Here is a 13501-nt window from a genome sequence, read left to right as displayed (position 1 = left end):
GGTTGTTCATTAATAAACTACAAATCTAATGTTATCACAAGAATGTTGATAATAAATATGTACTCAGAAAGGACAGAAATGTACACAGATTGCTTTTTATTGAACCTTGAGTTTACTTTTCATTACTTTACAGATTACTTATTGCTGAGTCACTGGCACAAAACCACAGTAACTGGAGACTGAGCTTTGAAGAAATACTGAGAACATCCTTCACCACACTGATCACTTCCTCGTTTCATTGTTCCAGATAAAAAAAACCCCAAACTGCCATTTTTTTTCTTTCATTTTCCTAAAGTAACTTAACAAGTTAGACAGATCTATCAAAAAAACCCCTGCTGAGATGGACATACAAACCATATGATGACATCAGCATTAAACAAGCAGCTCTGCTGCGAGTGAAGCTCTTTTAGAACAGAAACTACTCCTCTGGGAGACAGAGATGTGTCTGTGCCTGGGGCACAACTGGCATGGGACATTAGCAGCTGTACACAGTGATCTTCAGGCTACACAGCAGAGGGAAACCAGGAAAAATGTCCTTATAGATGACAGAGAAAAGAGGCTTTTCTTCCTAGTAATAACTACTGAAAACTTCTATACAGGCACTTTAGAACCTGAAAGTCAGAAAGAATTACAGTTCCTGTCTTGCACAGACAAACTAAGCACTTCACCTGAGTCAACGCTGGTGAGCAGCAAGAAGTGACAACAAGTCTGGGTGGGTAATAAGAGGCAAAGAAGCAGGGATGAAGGATGACAGAGAAAAAACAATTTTCACAAAACAGACAAGGGAAACACTTCCCAAGCCTTTAATCAGATACTTTCAGGATCAGGTGTTTTATGTCATCTGTATCATCTTTTCTTTTGCTCCCCTCCAGACTTGCTCTGCACCTTCAAAGCTCTCTGTGTTGAAAATAAAGCATGCTAATTTTTGTAGTGGTATGCACTTCACTGTAACCTCAGAACTTCTACTCCGCCCTGCATAAACAGAATGCCTGAAGTGACATACAGATGCTTTTGAGTCTTAATTTTTGTATCTCCTGAAGTCTGCTGTTTTCACTCAGCTAACAAGGGAAAAACAGTTTCCTGTAATGACTGGAAGGTCTTTCATTCACCTGAAAATCCAACCAGCTGCAAACCACTGACAGACTTTTGATCTCTCCTAAGAGCAAATGAAGTGCAACCCCCACCAAACTGAAGGAAAACCTTTTAATTATCCAGCAAGTTAAACAAGATGATGACAAGCTACAAGATGAAATAAATGCTGAATGAACCTGGGATTTGACCCCAGCCTAGAATGCATAAACTCCTGAAAAATGCTTGTCCTCAGTTTTCAGATTTGCCAAGGAAAATTAATGGACTTCTCCTTCCCCCTTAACATCCAAACCTCTTCTTTTTCAGCTTCCTGTTAATTTGCTCTGATGTGTGAGATTTCCACTTCACCCTTCTCAGCTACAGAGCTGTCCTTGTTCCTGGTCTCCCTAGAGAATTCCTCTTGTGAGTCCTTTCCTGCCTGGAGTCATAGCTCTTCAGAAAATATTTGTCTAAATGATCCACTCATGTGCTGAGTAAAAAACAACCTGGGTTTTATCTGAAATGAGAGGTAAATACTTCCCAGTCTTAACTAATCTGCTGTTCCCTTGACTCTGCTTAAAAGGCCTCTTTCAGGGAAGTGGGTTGGCTTCAGCTTGCTTCAGAGAAGACAGATGTCTTTGTAGTAAGAGTGTAATACATATATGCTAAATGTATAAGTAGGATGTTGTATTTGCATTTCATTCTGCTATCTCAAGCTGATGGAAAGAGTGCTATGATGGATGGCTTCCAAATGTTTTTATACAACATAAGGTGAATGAATAATGGTACAGGAAACCACTCTTCTAGGAAGGAGTTATTAGGAGGTTTCATATATGAATAGAGAAATAATCCTTGAGTTCTTTTCTCCCTTAGATTTTTTTGGTTGGTTTGATTTTGTTTTTATTTCTTTTGGTTTGAGCTCTGGACAGAAGGCTTTGCCTTTTCCTGCTACATTTACAGGTTTGAAAAATGCTGATTTCAGAGGTTCAGCTATTACTCTGTTTTGTTGCTGATTTCCCAAGCCTTCTATTTTGTCTTTCAAGTCCAGCCCTGGGTGCAGAAGTAGATTTGTCCAGGACAACTTAACTTTTGCCACTTTATTTACTGTATGCTTATTAAAAAAATCTTAGCTGTTGAAAAGGTGCTGACTGGTACTGACCTGTTTCCCTAGGCTCCTGTATTACTATCTATGTCTCTTGTTTTGTATCAGGTAGTTTGTGAAAAGCAGGTCAGTCTTTTGTTCTGTACTTGCTCCTGTACATTACACAGTGCCTGCTACTCTTGTAGTGCTGTGACAAAACCAAACCAGTAGCAGAGTTAGAGTGACAACAGGCCATTTGTCATTCTCTTCTCATGAAAAAGCAATTGCATCCATACAGGGCCTGTTAATTTTCAGGTGAGGCACCCTGTACCAAGAAAAATGTTGTTTAAGCCCATTTTTCCTCATTTCAGTATTTTGCATTTCTTCAGGTAAAAAAAAAGTTCATCTGTAATGCCCCCTGCTCTGAGGGAGTATGCTGCTCCAGAGAAGAAAGCTGCCAGGTGTTCTCCCCAGGAAATCTCTAATGTAGATCTTTGTACTCCTGCTGGACATTTTTTTTCCTATATATATATATCTAGGTAAAATTGTTACAGTACAGAAATTTTATCTTAGGGTAAAGTAATTTTGGTAGGGATTATGAAGCTTTCTAGTTATGAAGCTTTCTGAACAGCTGAGAACTTGAATTGTCACTTGCTAAGATTGCTGAGCCACCCACAACTGCACCAACTCTGCAGAGAATTCAAAGCTTCAAACTGGGGCATTTGGTCAGGTTGTGTTCAGGCTTCCTCCTGGGCACCTCTCTTCCATCTCTTGTCCCTCTCCTTTTGCCTGTGCAGTCTTCTCTCTTTTCCACTCCTTAAAGCCATTTAGCTATTTAGTTTACCCCTTATTAGTGGCTTTGAAGAAGAGAATAGGTTAAAATTATGGAATGTTCTCAACCAGTTAGGCTGGTGATTTTGGAGAATGACTTCCAGTAATGGGAAATATGCTAGTAAATAGGTAAACCACTATTTTTGTTGCTGTTTAATACAGCTTTAAGACACGCACAGAAGTGAGTAGAAAGGAAAAAAGACAAATGAGAACTGCAGGCAGACTTGTAGTTGGGAAGCACATTAAAAGAAAATGTAATTTTTCCAGCTCTCACTGGCACATGTTCTTCTGGCCTTTTTACAGACCTCTTCTAAGGCAGTTAAGATAATCTGCTGGAAGAGAGAAAATAATTAGGTCAAGGCCTCTTTTGACTTTCACTATCTGCTACAATGAATAAGAATTTTAGGTGGAGGTTTATTCAAAGTGTTAATCAGCAGAGGAATTAATCACATTTCAATTACGTGTTGTAGGCTTCAGAGTGAACAGCCTACTTGCAGAACGTCGTGGTTAGCTTTGATCCTCTGCCTCTGTCACTCTGCAGTCACAGTACAAAAACTCTACATTCGGTATCTCCCAGCCCTTCTGTATTAAAAGTATACCGAATTCCAGTGGTGTTTCAGGAAAATTTCATCTCCCCTGTCACTCCACCTGACCCAGTGGTACTGGAGGTACCTGACTAACTACGGCAGCAGCAGTTTTAATTCGGTAACAGTAACGGCAAAGGAACACAGTTACCCCATGGCTGGGACCGACACACAGCTCCGCTGTTTAACCTGTGGCACTACGGTGACCCGGGGAGCGCCGGGGCCGAGAAGTGGGGTGGTGGGAGGGCAGCTCCTGCCCGGCCCGGCGGCACCGCCGAGCCCTCGGCCTGTCCCGGTGACCGGGAGGGCTGTCCCGGGGCCGGGGCATTGCCGAGCCCGCGGGGCTGTCCCGGTGGCCGGGAGGGCTGTCCAGGGGCCAGGGCACTGCCGAGTCCGCGGGCTGTCCCGGGGGTCGGGGCACTGCCGAGCCCGGGGCCGTGCCGGCCGGGAGGCTGTCCCGGGGGCCGGGGCACTGCCGAGCCCGGGGTCGTGCCGGCCGGGAGGCTGTCCCGAAGGCCGGGGCATTGCCGAGCCCGGGGCCGTGCCGGCAGAGAGGCTGTCCCGGGGCGGGGGCACTGCCGAGCCCGCGGGGCTGTCCCGAAGGCAGGGGCACTGCCGAGCCCGGGGCCGTGCCGGCCGGGAGGCTGTCCCGGGGGCCGGGAGGGCTGTCCCGGGGCCTTGCCGAGCCCGCGGGCTGTCCCGGGGGCCGGGGCATTGCCCAGCCTGGGGCCGTGCCGGCAGGGAGGCTGTCCCGGGGGCCGGGGCATTGCCCAGCCCGGGGCCGTGCCGGCAGGGAGGCTGTCCCGGGGGCCGGGGCATTGCCCAGCCCGGGGCCGTGCCGCCCGTGAGGCTGTCCCGGTGCCAGCCGTCGCCATCGCGGCTCGGAGCGGGGGCCGCGCCGCTTCCGCCGGATGTCGCCGTGAGGGCTCGGCACCGGGGAGGCGCGTCCTGCCCGAGCGGCGCCGCGATCGTCGCTGCTGCTGCTGCCTCCGCTGCTGCCCCTCCCGCCTTCTCCTCCTCCTCGTTGTCCTCATCCTTCCCCTCCTCTTTCTCCGCGCCGCCCGCGGCCCTGCCCCTCCCCGCCCGCCGCCGCGGCTGTGGCTGACAGGTGAGTGCGGGGGCAGCGGGGCGCGGACCCTCCGCCATGTTCGCGGCCGCCCGGGCGGGGGGCTCCGGGCGGGGCCGGGCAGCGGCGGCGGCACCATCACCGTGCTCCCTGCGCGGTGCCGCCGCCGCCGCCCAGGCCCGCGGCGCAACCCGGGGCTCCTGCCCGGGCACCCCCTCCCTTGCCCGTCCTGTTCCGCTTTATTTTCGCGTGAAATGACTTGCACGTTCTCTTATAAAAACCCGAAATAACCGAAAATAAGCTCTCCTTCCTCTTCTGTGTGTCGCGGTTTCTGAGCGCTTGCAGCCCGCGGCTGTAGCGATGGTTCCAGTCTGCGGGTGGGGAAGCCGAGGGTGCTGCTGAGGAGCTCCTGGCGCTAACTTTGTTCGTGTGCTGCTGCGTATCCTAAGGACAGGCCAGGCGTAGAGCCCCAGTAGTTTACAGGTGGAGTTCAGGTCCTCTGACATCTGTGCAAACGGAGTGAACAATGAAACGCCCAAATTTCTGATGTGAGGCACAGCTAAATGATGAGGGGAGCACCGTTTGTGGTGGCACGGGGCGAATCTGGCCTTCAGCAGTGGGAGGATGACATGGAAGTGTCCAGGATGGATAAAAGTTGTCTGTAAAGAGCCATCTTCAGTAGTTCTCTCTTTTTCTGAGCTAAATCCCTGTGAAAATAAGTTTGAGGGAAGACTAGATATGCTTAATGTATTCAGAGGTTGAGTGGATGTTAGGTTCCATTCCTTATGCAAAGATGAGGAAAACTTGTTTCAAGTTAAGTGTTGATCTGTGGCTCAAGGACATCTTGGTGTTTGTGAGAAAAGAGAAACTTCGTACGTGTGTTTTTGTCTCTCTTGTCCAGCTTGTCGGATTTATTTTGTTATTGCAGTTAAAGTGTGCTTTCTGTAACAGTAATGTCATGGAAGGTTTATGTTAGGTACTGGTGGAACAGCTTCTTTGAAGTGGTTCAGTGTCATTGAGTACATCTTGACATGATACAAATGTCTATTGTTTAGGCACCCATTTTACAATGTTACAACTGCATCATTCTCCTTAAGCAAATTTCTGAAACTGCTTTCCTAGCAAGACTGCTGTTGGCGTTTCTTGATGATTTGAAACAGAATTGGTAACCCCAAGTACCCCCAATGTTTTCTAATGAGTAGTTTAGATTAGGTAATCTTTGTGCATGGTGTCAGATCTAACCTGTCTTGTAATAACTTTAGTAGCTTTGTGTGTTGTGGACTGGGGCAATTATTTTAAGAAAAGGTGCTGGCACCAAACATTAGAATTCAAGGCAGAGGCCAGCTGTAATGTTGATTGTCTTTTTAATGCCAGTTGTTTATGTGTATGTATGTCCCTGAACTAGGTTTATCATGCTAAATCTAAAGATTCTAAGATGAGGCTGCCTCTTTAATATAGACAGGCCTTTCCATCATCTATTTATTTAATTTAGGACTTGTTTGAAACATGCAGTCTTTAATATGGACTGACATGCTTAAGTTTGTTGGTACAGTCACAAGACAAATATTGTGAGTGTGGTGATAATGTCTTACAAGATCTTACCTCTATGAAATCCTGAAATTGCAAGCCAGAACTAGTATGTGCCAAGTAAGGAGGAATTAAGTGGTATTGGATTCTATAAATTTGAGATGAGATTAGGATCATTTTATGTCATGGAATTTTAAGTCTTGGAGCTAAGACTAGTAGGTTGTCTAGTGAGGTGAAAGCCAGGGTGAGGGGCTTTTTCTGGAGGCAAACACTTCAAAGCCCTCTGAGGAGAGTTGGTCACTGCTCTGTGAATGACCACTGAGGAATGTATAGGAATCAGATAGTCTCCCTGCAAGCCAGATTTGTGTTTTCTGATCCTAAGGCAATATGCACTGAGTATTTTTAAGCCTGCTGTTCAAGGTGGCAGGCTGGGTGCTCACAGTGCTCATACACGGACTGTTGGTAGGTTCTGTCGTTCTCTGTGCTACACCATATGAGGTAATGCTTCAAGAATGTGCTGAGATTATTTGTTGGTGCTTCTGAAGAGCTTGCTAGATGTATTACAGTTAGAGTCAAAATTACTTGGTTCTGCTCAAGTCTTAAGAACTAAAAGATTCTAAATTACTGGCAAGTAATATATTCCCAGATGAAGAGCAGTGATACTGTGGCCACTGTGCTTGAATAAGACCATAATAGCAATTCATCTAATACATCCAAAACAAGTACATGAGTATTATTTGTTTAGAGACTAGCAGAATAAGATTCTGGCTTCTGAGTGTGGTACAGTACTTCCTTGAACAAACACCTGGTTAAATTGGCCTTTGCTCTTGAACTTCCTTAGAATTCCTCACCCTCAGGTCTTATATTTGCATTCCTGTGCCTGCTTGTAGGCTACCTCTAGGCTGCTAGGGCTTTGCTAATACAGAAATGGGAGCTGCAGTGTCTGCAAAACAGCTGAGGAAATAAAGTTCCCTTCAAACATATTTTAGGAGTTAACCAGCTGTTAGTAATTTAGCAGGACCTGATGCTGTCTGCTGGACTCTTCAATAAAATCAGTTCATCGATACCTATAAATAAAAGCTACAATATATACTGATAGGTTAGTAACTAGTAATTTAGTATAACCTAAGATTATATTGTACCTTGCACCGTTTGAACTAGTGGAAACAAGGAGCATCCTCAGTGAGCACAGGTGGCACTGGTCTCAAAGGGAAGCTTTCAGGACATCAGCAATTTCACTGAATAGGTCTTAGTCTGATGATTATTAGTGGACCCAGGAAGGTTTCTACTATAGTAAAAAAAAAAAATCTGAGTCTGCTAATTATTGTTGTTTAGTATTAGATAAAATAAGCTTGTATGGTGAGAGTAGCATTCCCTGCTTTAGCAGAGTGTATGGCAGGCTGGGTCAGCCCTGCATTTTGGTGTGACTGCAGCATTTGCTGACACAGTAGAACTAGCAAGATCAAAGCTTGCTAGCAGCAAAACTGGGCTGGCTTACATTTGGATGTTGGTGTTAGAAGCTTGCTTATATTAGGTACTCACTAATGTGTTAAAGTTTTATCCTTGATTTCAGCTGTAGAACATACTTAAAATTTATTGGTGCAGCTTCTTTACCCTGCTTTCTGTTGAAAGGAGGTTGTCACTCTCAGTGGTGGATGCCTGCTTTACCCTTTTACATTTCGAGGAACATCCAGTTTCATTTGAAAGAAAGCCACACTAAATTTAGAAAAGAAAAATCAATGTTGTAATGCTTGAGTAGATTTCACATTTTGAGCACACATTAATGTTTCTAGCATCATCTATGATGATCAGGAATGGTTTTGTTTCCTAAATATTTACCTTTGGCAAAACAACTAGTCTTACAAAGCAGTCTTGGTAGTCTGATCTTTCTCAGGTGTGCTGTAGTCTTGAGGCTTGCATTGAATTAATGGCACTTGAATGTATAGCATCACTGAAGCAAATTGTTCACTGAAGACCTCAAAATGGAAGTTTTACTCCTTTAAATTTAATTTCTTTGCATATTAATAAAGAGTGTAGTGGCATATGTTGATACTTAAATTCCCTTAACTCATGAATAATGCTGTCAAACTGAGTTCCATGTAATTAAGAACTTAATAACTGTAATCATTCTCCTCTCTGTCTGCTTTCCCTCCCTGCTTTGTGGAAAAAAAACCCCAAACCCACACACTCCCCTACATTAACGGGCATCTTTGTATTGTAAGGTTTTAATGCTGCACTAGACAATAATTACTATTGTAAAATGCCTTTGTGTTTTGTGTAATATACACGGAATTTTTCTACTAAGCCATGTTTGAAAATGGGAGATATGAGATGAAGAGATTTAAGTACACACAAATACACTTTTTTTTTTTTCATTTGACACAATCATTTAAATAGTAACTCTTACTATTTCTGAACTCTAAAAGAAAATGGAGCAGGGAGATGTTGGGGAAGATATTGCTGAATCTTCCTGATGCTTTCCCTTTACAGACTTGTGTGTTGTCTTGAATGAACAAAAAAGGAAATGCAATACTGTAGCCGTTCTGTCTGTGCTCTGACACATTTTAAAACAGCTTTTCTCCCTGGCTTCAGCAACATGCATACCCCAGGAATTCTCTGCTTTCAGCAGCCTTCTTGTTCTGTATTCAAGAGCAGAAGTAGGCAAGTACGGCCAGTTATTGCTGCAGTGAGTTTTTAAGTCTGGTAAGGCCAGAGTGTGCACTCTTTGTTGGTGCTGGTTCTCTGTTGTAGCTTACTGAAACAGTAATTGGTTACACATCTGCTCTTTACTGTTAACTCTGATGAAATATTTCCTGTGACTGAGTACATCTGTTACAGAAAGGTAGGTGGCAGAACTTTAATTTAACACACTGTAAAATATCCTGCGAGTTTAATTAAACAGCATATATGGAATACCAGATTATCTTTGCATTCAGCAAGTAGTAACCACCTGTGGTATAGATGTTTTCTGGGACATCTTTTCCTCCCCTACTTCTGCAGATTTACATTGTTAGAAAGGTTCTCTCGAGGCTTTGACAGATCTTTGTGGGAAGTCTATGCAAATTAGTGTTTTCCAAAACGACTGAGCAGAATAGCTCAGTATGTCTCTTAATCTCACTTTTTAGTAATGCAGTACTTGTGAACTGCCACCCTTAGTGAAAATAGTTTAGTAATGCAATACACTTCCTCCTTCTCCTCCTTTCCCTTTTTTCGCAGAAAGTACTTTTGTTCAGCCTTTTTTATGCTTGATTTCTAATTTTTGGCTTCTGTGAATTTAGCTTCATTTGATTGAGGAAGCAAGATTCCAATACTTGGTGGTTTTTCCATCCTACTTGGGACATTACTGGCTAGAAGGAAAGTGACCTTAGTGAGTTTTTCTTTTCAGAACCCATTTGGAACACTTGAAAGTTAAGACTAAATGTATCTGGCTAAGAATATATAATGGATTGTTTTGAAGTACTTTTTTCTTAATTGGTTTGACTGGGATTTGGTGCCTAGCCTTGACTTGTGTTTATGTTTTCCCTCATCACCCCTTTCCTGTTGTCTGGTGTGTTCTAACTACAAAAGTTTCAAAAATTTAAGACTTTGAGTGGTTTGTGTACTACTGACTGTTTCACTAATCAATATTTAATATGGTTTTCATAGGATATGTAACATGACACTGATATTCTGGACAGGTAATTTTCATTGTTTGAAAACCTTACATAATAAGGGGAATCAGGTAACTGCTAGAAATGAGCACCTTATTTTTTTAGCATCATATTGCCAAGGATCTGTTTTGAAATCTGCTCTTGAAAAACCTGTAGCTTCTTAGTGCTGCAATTAGAATCAGAAGAGTTCTGAAATTGTCAAAGTGAAGTTAATATTTAAAGGGACACTGTCACTATTTTAAAACTGAATTTAAATCCTTGATCTGAAAAAACTCTGATTATCGCTCCCTTACTCAAAGTTTGCAAGGCTGTTTGGTGGGATTCAGAACAATAATATTAAAGGCAGTGAAGCTATTCCCCTTAGCTTCTCCTTCCCATCCTCTGTATGCACATGCCTGCTTGTGGCCTTTTGGTTTCAGCTTTGCTGTGGCTGTGTGCACCCTCCTGCCGAGCCTGGGAACAGCTGCATGTTTGCCCTCTCCAGAACGTGCATGAGTGGTGTGTCATGCTGCTGCATGAGGAGAGGGCAGTCCCTGGCAGTGACACTGGCTGCAGGTGAAGTGCTGCTGCCAAACAGAGACACTTTCCTACCCAGTCTGCTCCCTTTGCTCACGAGCTGCCAAAGTAGAAACTTCTATGTAGTGAACGTGAGAATTTCACTCTGCAAAGATGTGATCTCGTGCATATTGACTGTGTCCCTTTAAATTCTGTGTGCTAGAGTGTATAGCTGCCAAATCTGTGTGTACTGATGCTGAGTGCTGCAGGTGATCCTTTGAGGGGAGGGATAGCACCCAGAGAGCCCATGACAGGCTTCAGGAGTGGCGCCATGCAAACCTCATGAAGTTCAACAGGGCCAACTGCAAGGTCCTGTGCCTTGGGCTGGAGCAGTCCCTGATATCAGTGCAGGCTGGAGGGTGAATGGATTAGAGCAGTCCAGCAGAGAGCTGGGGGTACTGGGGCATGAAAATACAGATGTGAGGCAGAAAAGTGTGCATGCAGGCAGTGACAGGCAATGAATGGCACAAGAAGATGTGGACCTGTTAGAACCACAAAGTTATCAGAGTGCTGCGAACCTCTTCTGTAAAAAAAAAGCTGACATAGATGGGGTTTTTAACCCAAGAGGATTCTCTGGGGAGACCTTGTCAGAGTCTTTCAATACTTAAAGGGCATTTTAGAGAAAGACAGACTTTTCACCAGGGCCTACAGTGATGTGACAAGGATAATGATTTTAACCTAAAAGAGCATAGATTGAGATTAAATAGAAGGAAGAATTTTTTACAGTGAGGGTGGTGAAATTTTTTACAGTGAGGGTGGGCACAGGTTGCCAGAGAGGCAAAGGATGGCCCCACCCATGGAAACATCCAAGGTCAGGTTGGACAGGGCTCTGAGCAACCTGATGCAGATAAAGATGTCCCTGTCCATTGCAGAGGAGCAACTAGATGACCTTTAAAGGTCCCTTCCAATGCAAATCATTCTATGATTTTATTAAGCACTCAAAAAAAGGATATTGCTCAGTAACATCCTCCAAAATGAAGTAGCATGGCAGAAAAGGCAAGTGGAAATAGTTAAAACATTGGCTGGTAAGGCATAAGCTGCATTAACAGCTTTGTGTATAACAGTTCAAGAACCACATTTGGCAGGGATTAGAAATTGCCTCTTGTTTTTTTTTTTTTACCCCCTTCTGCCCCTTGATCTTAAGTGAAATGTTAATGGGTTTATGGGATTATATGTAGTTATGTGTATGAATAAAACTGTCTTAACAAATCTGCCTGTGTGCACACTGATGCTTCTGGCCTTAAAATGTAATCCCAAACTGCAGAATATGGTAACTGAAAGCCATTGAACGAGTAGTTCCCAAGGAAGATAGGAAGCAGGGTGGAAGAGGGGAGAATATATATATGTGTGCTTGGGATCTGATCCTCTTTTGAAAAGAAATAGAAATGTGATGAGCACAGAAAACCTGTTCCTCATTCTTGACCATATGTCCATGAACAGGAAGATACTTATAAGGCCCAGAAAATTGACAATAACTGTTTATGGGATGGACTTCTAAAAAAATTTTTAGAGGAATCTAGCCACAGTGAATAGCAGAATTTAGGCAAATAAGGAACTACCCAATGGCAGTTTTTTTCTAGTCTCTTCTTTAATTTGTGAATATAGCTATTTAGTTACTACTGATTAATCACACATAAAAAGCTCTGGTGGGATTAGGTGCAGGAGCGGACTCAGTGGAATCCAGAGGATATGAAAAAAAATTTTTAGTGCAGTACAGGTCACAGGTGCAACCTAAATTTTATTTTTGATTCACTAAGGAATTGGTGTCAGGTTACTGGAACTCGGTTGTTCCAAAAGCTAATTAAAATACCAATTTTTTTAATAGGGATGGACAGTCATTAAAATCTTAACTAAATCTAGTCTCATTTTTGATACAAATTTCTGTATCTTTATTCATTTTCATTTTGTGATATAAAACCTGAAGGAGATTTCGAGCTCTTGTTATTCACGGTGCATACTGTGGTTTTAGTAAGGTATGCTTTTCCTTGGCTTTATGACCTGTTAAAGAGCTGAAAACACCATGTCAAACCCCTGAAGTGGTTAATGCCTGATCTTGTTAATAGCGATGGTGCTCATTCCTAGCGTGAGATCCAGTGTGTTGGCGGATCTTAAATTGGAAGTGGCCCTGGGTTTGGTTTAAATTTTCTCTGATCAACTTATTTAAAAGGAAGCTCAGTTGCCTGGTTAGCTTTGCCAACTCTGCTCTCCTATTTCTCTGCAGGCTATTGCACCTATTTTAAGTTGTAATTGTTGTTTCAGAAATGATTTATGCTGGAGAATGAATTTTTATTTTGTTGTCGTGCATGATTGAAAAATTTTGGGTAATCAATCCTGAAACATTTGAAATGTTTAACAACTGGTACCCCATGAAACAAAAAATAATTTGTGTTGAATGTCGGGTTTAAATTTTAAAAATCCTGTAATTAAATGTTTGTAAAAATAAGATTTTGACAATGAAGAACATATTCTCCATATTTATGCAATCAAACATAATTTGATTTTTCATATATATTCTCCACATTTATGCAATAAATCAGACATAATTTTTTAAACAGGGGAAGCAGTAGCTCATACATGGTAATACTTTTTGGAGATACTGTCAGGGGTTTTTAGGCATATTGAAATGCATATATTTGGCTTTATCAAGGTGACAGAAATGAACCACATCACCACCAGCCTGTTAAGTCAGTTGCACTTTCACTACTCTCATAAGTTCATGGGCACTTTCATTATTAAGGGAAGTGAAACCATGAGCTGCCAAAAATGGTGGAAGGTAGTTTTCAGAACTTCTGTCATGAAAATTAATTTCTGCTTGTATCTGAACCAGGACATCTGTTAAATATTGTATAGTAACGCTTAAAGTTGAATAATACATTTTTAACCTGACAGTGTCCCTAAATTACCATGTTTGCTTTCATTTTCCAGCTGGGTTTTAATTTTGCATGCATTTCAGTGAACTATAGTATGCATAATAGTTGTTTCCTGGAAGCATTTTGGGGCTGTCTCTGCTGGTGTTCTCCAAAATGAGCAAGGAAGTGGAATTTATTTTCCTTTTGTGGAGGTTTGTTACCTAATGAATAAATAATGCAGAAGCAATTCCACTCTATTTACATATATGCATATGGTTTTGAATTAATGT

General features: G+C 42.8%; 1 protein-coding gene across 3 annotated transcripts in view; it reads left to right on the top strand.

Annotated features, from left to right (window-relative positions):
• The first annotated feature begins 4504 nt into the window (after positions 1–4504).
• The window catches only part of WDR37 (WD repeat domain 37), a 43284-nt gene continuing 34287 nt past the window's right edge, over positions 4505–13501 (top strand). The window contains exons 1-2 of one of the 3 annotated variants that reach the window (XM_063415462.1): positions 4506–4672; positions 9803–9834. The gene's annotated coding sequence lies outside the window, so the exon portion shown is untranslated. Of the gene's footprint in view, positions 4673–8820; positions 9000–9802; positions 9835–13501 lie in introns of those variants that run through there. The other 2 variants (XM_063415477.1, XM_063415468.1) reach the window with 2 other exon arrangements.

The sequence above is a fragment of the Prinia subflava genome, chromosome 1 (genome assembly GCF_021018805.1).
Source record: "Prinia subflava isolate CZ2003 ecotype Zambia chromosome 1, Cam_Psub_1.2, whole genome shotgun sequence".
In the NCBI taxonomy this organism is placed as follows: domain Eukaryota; kingdom Metazoa; phylum Chordata; class Aves; order Passeriformes; family Cisticolidae; genus Prinia; species Prinia subflava.
Note: the sequence above shows the minus strand (reverse complement) of the source record. Positions and strands in the feature narration are given on the sequence as shown.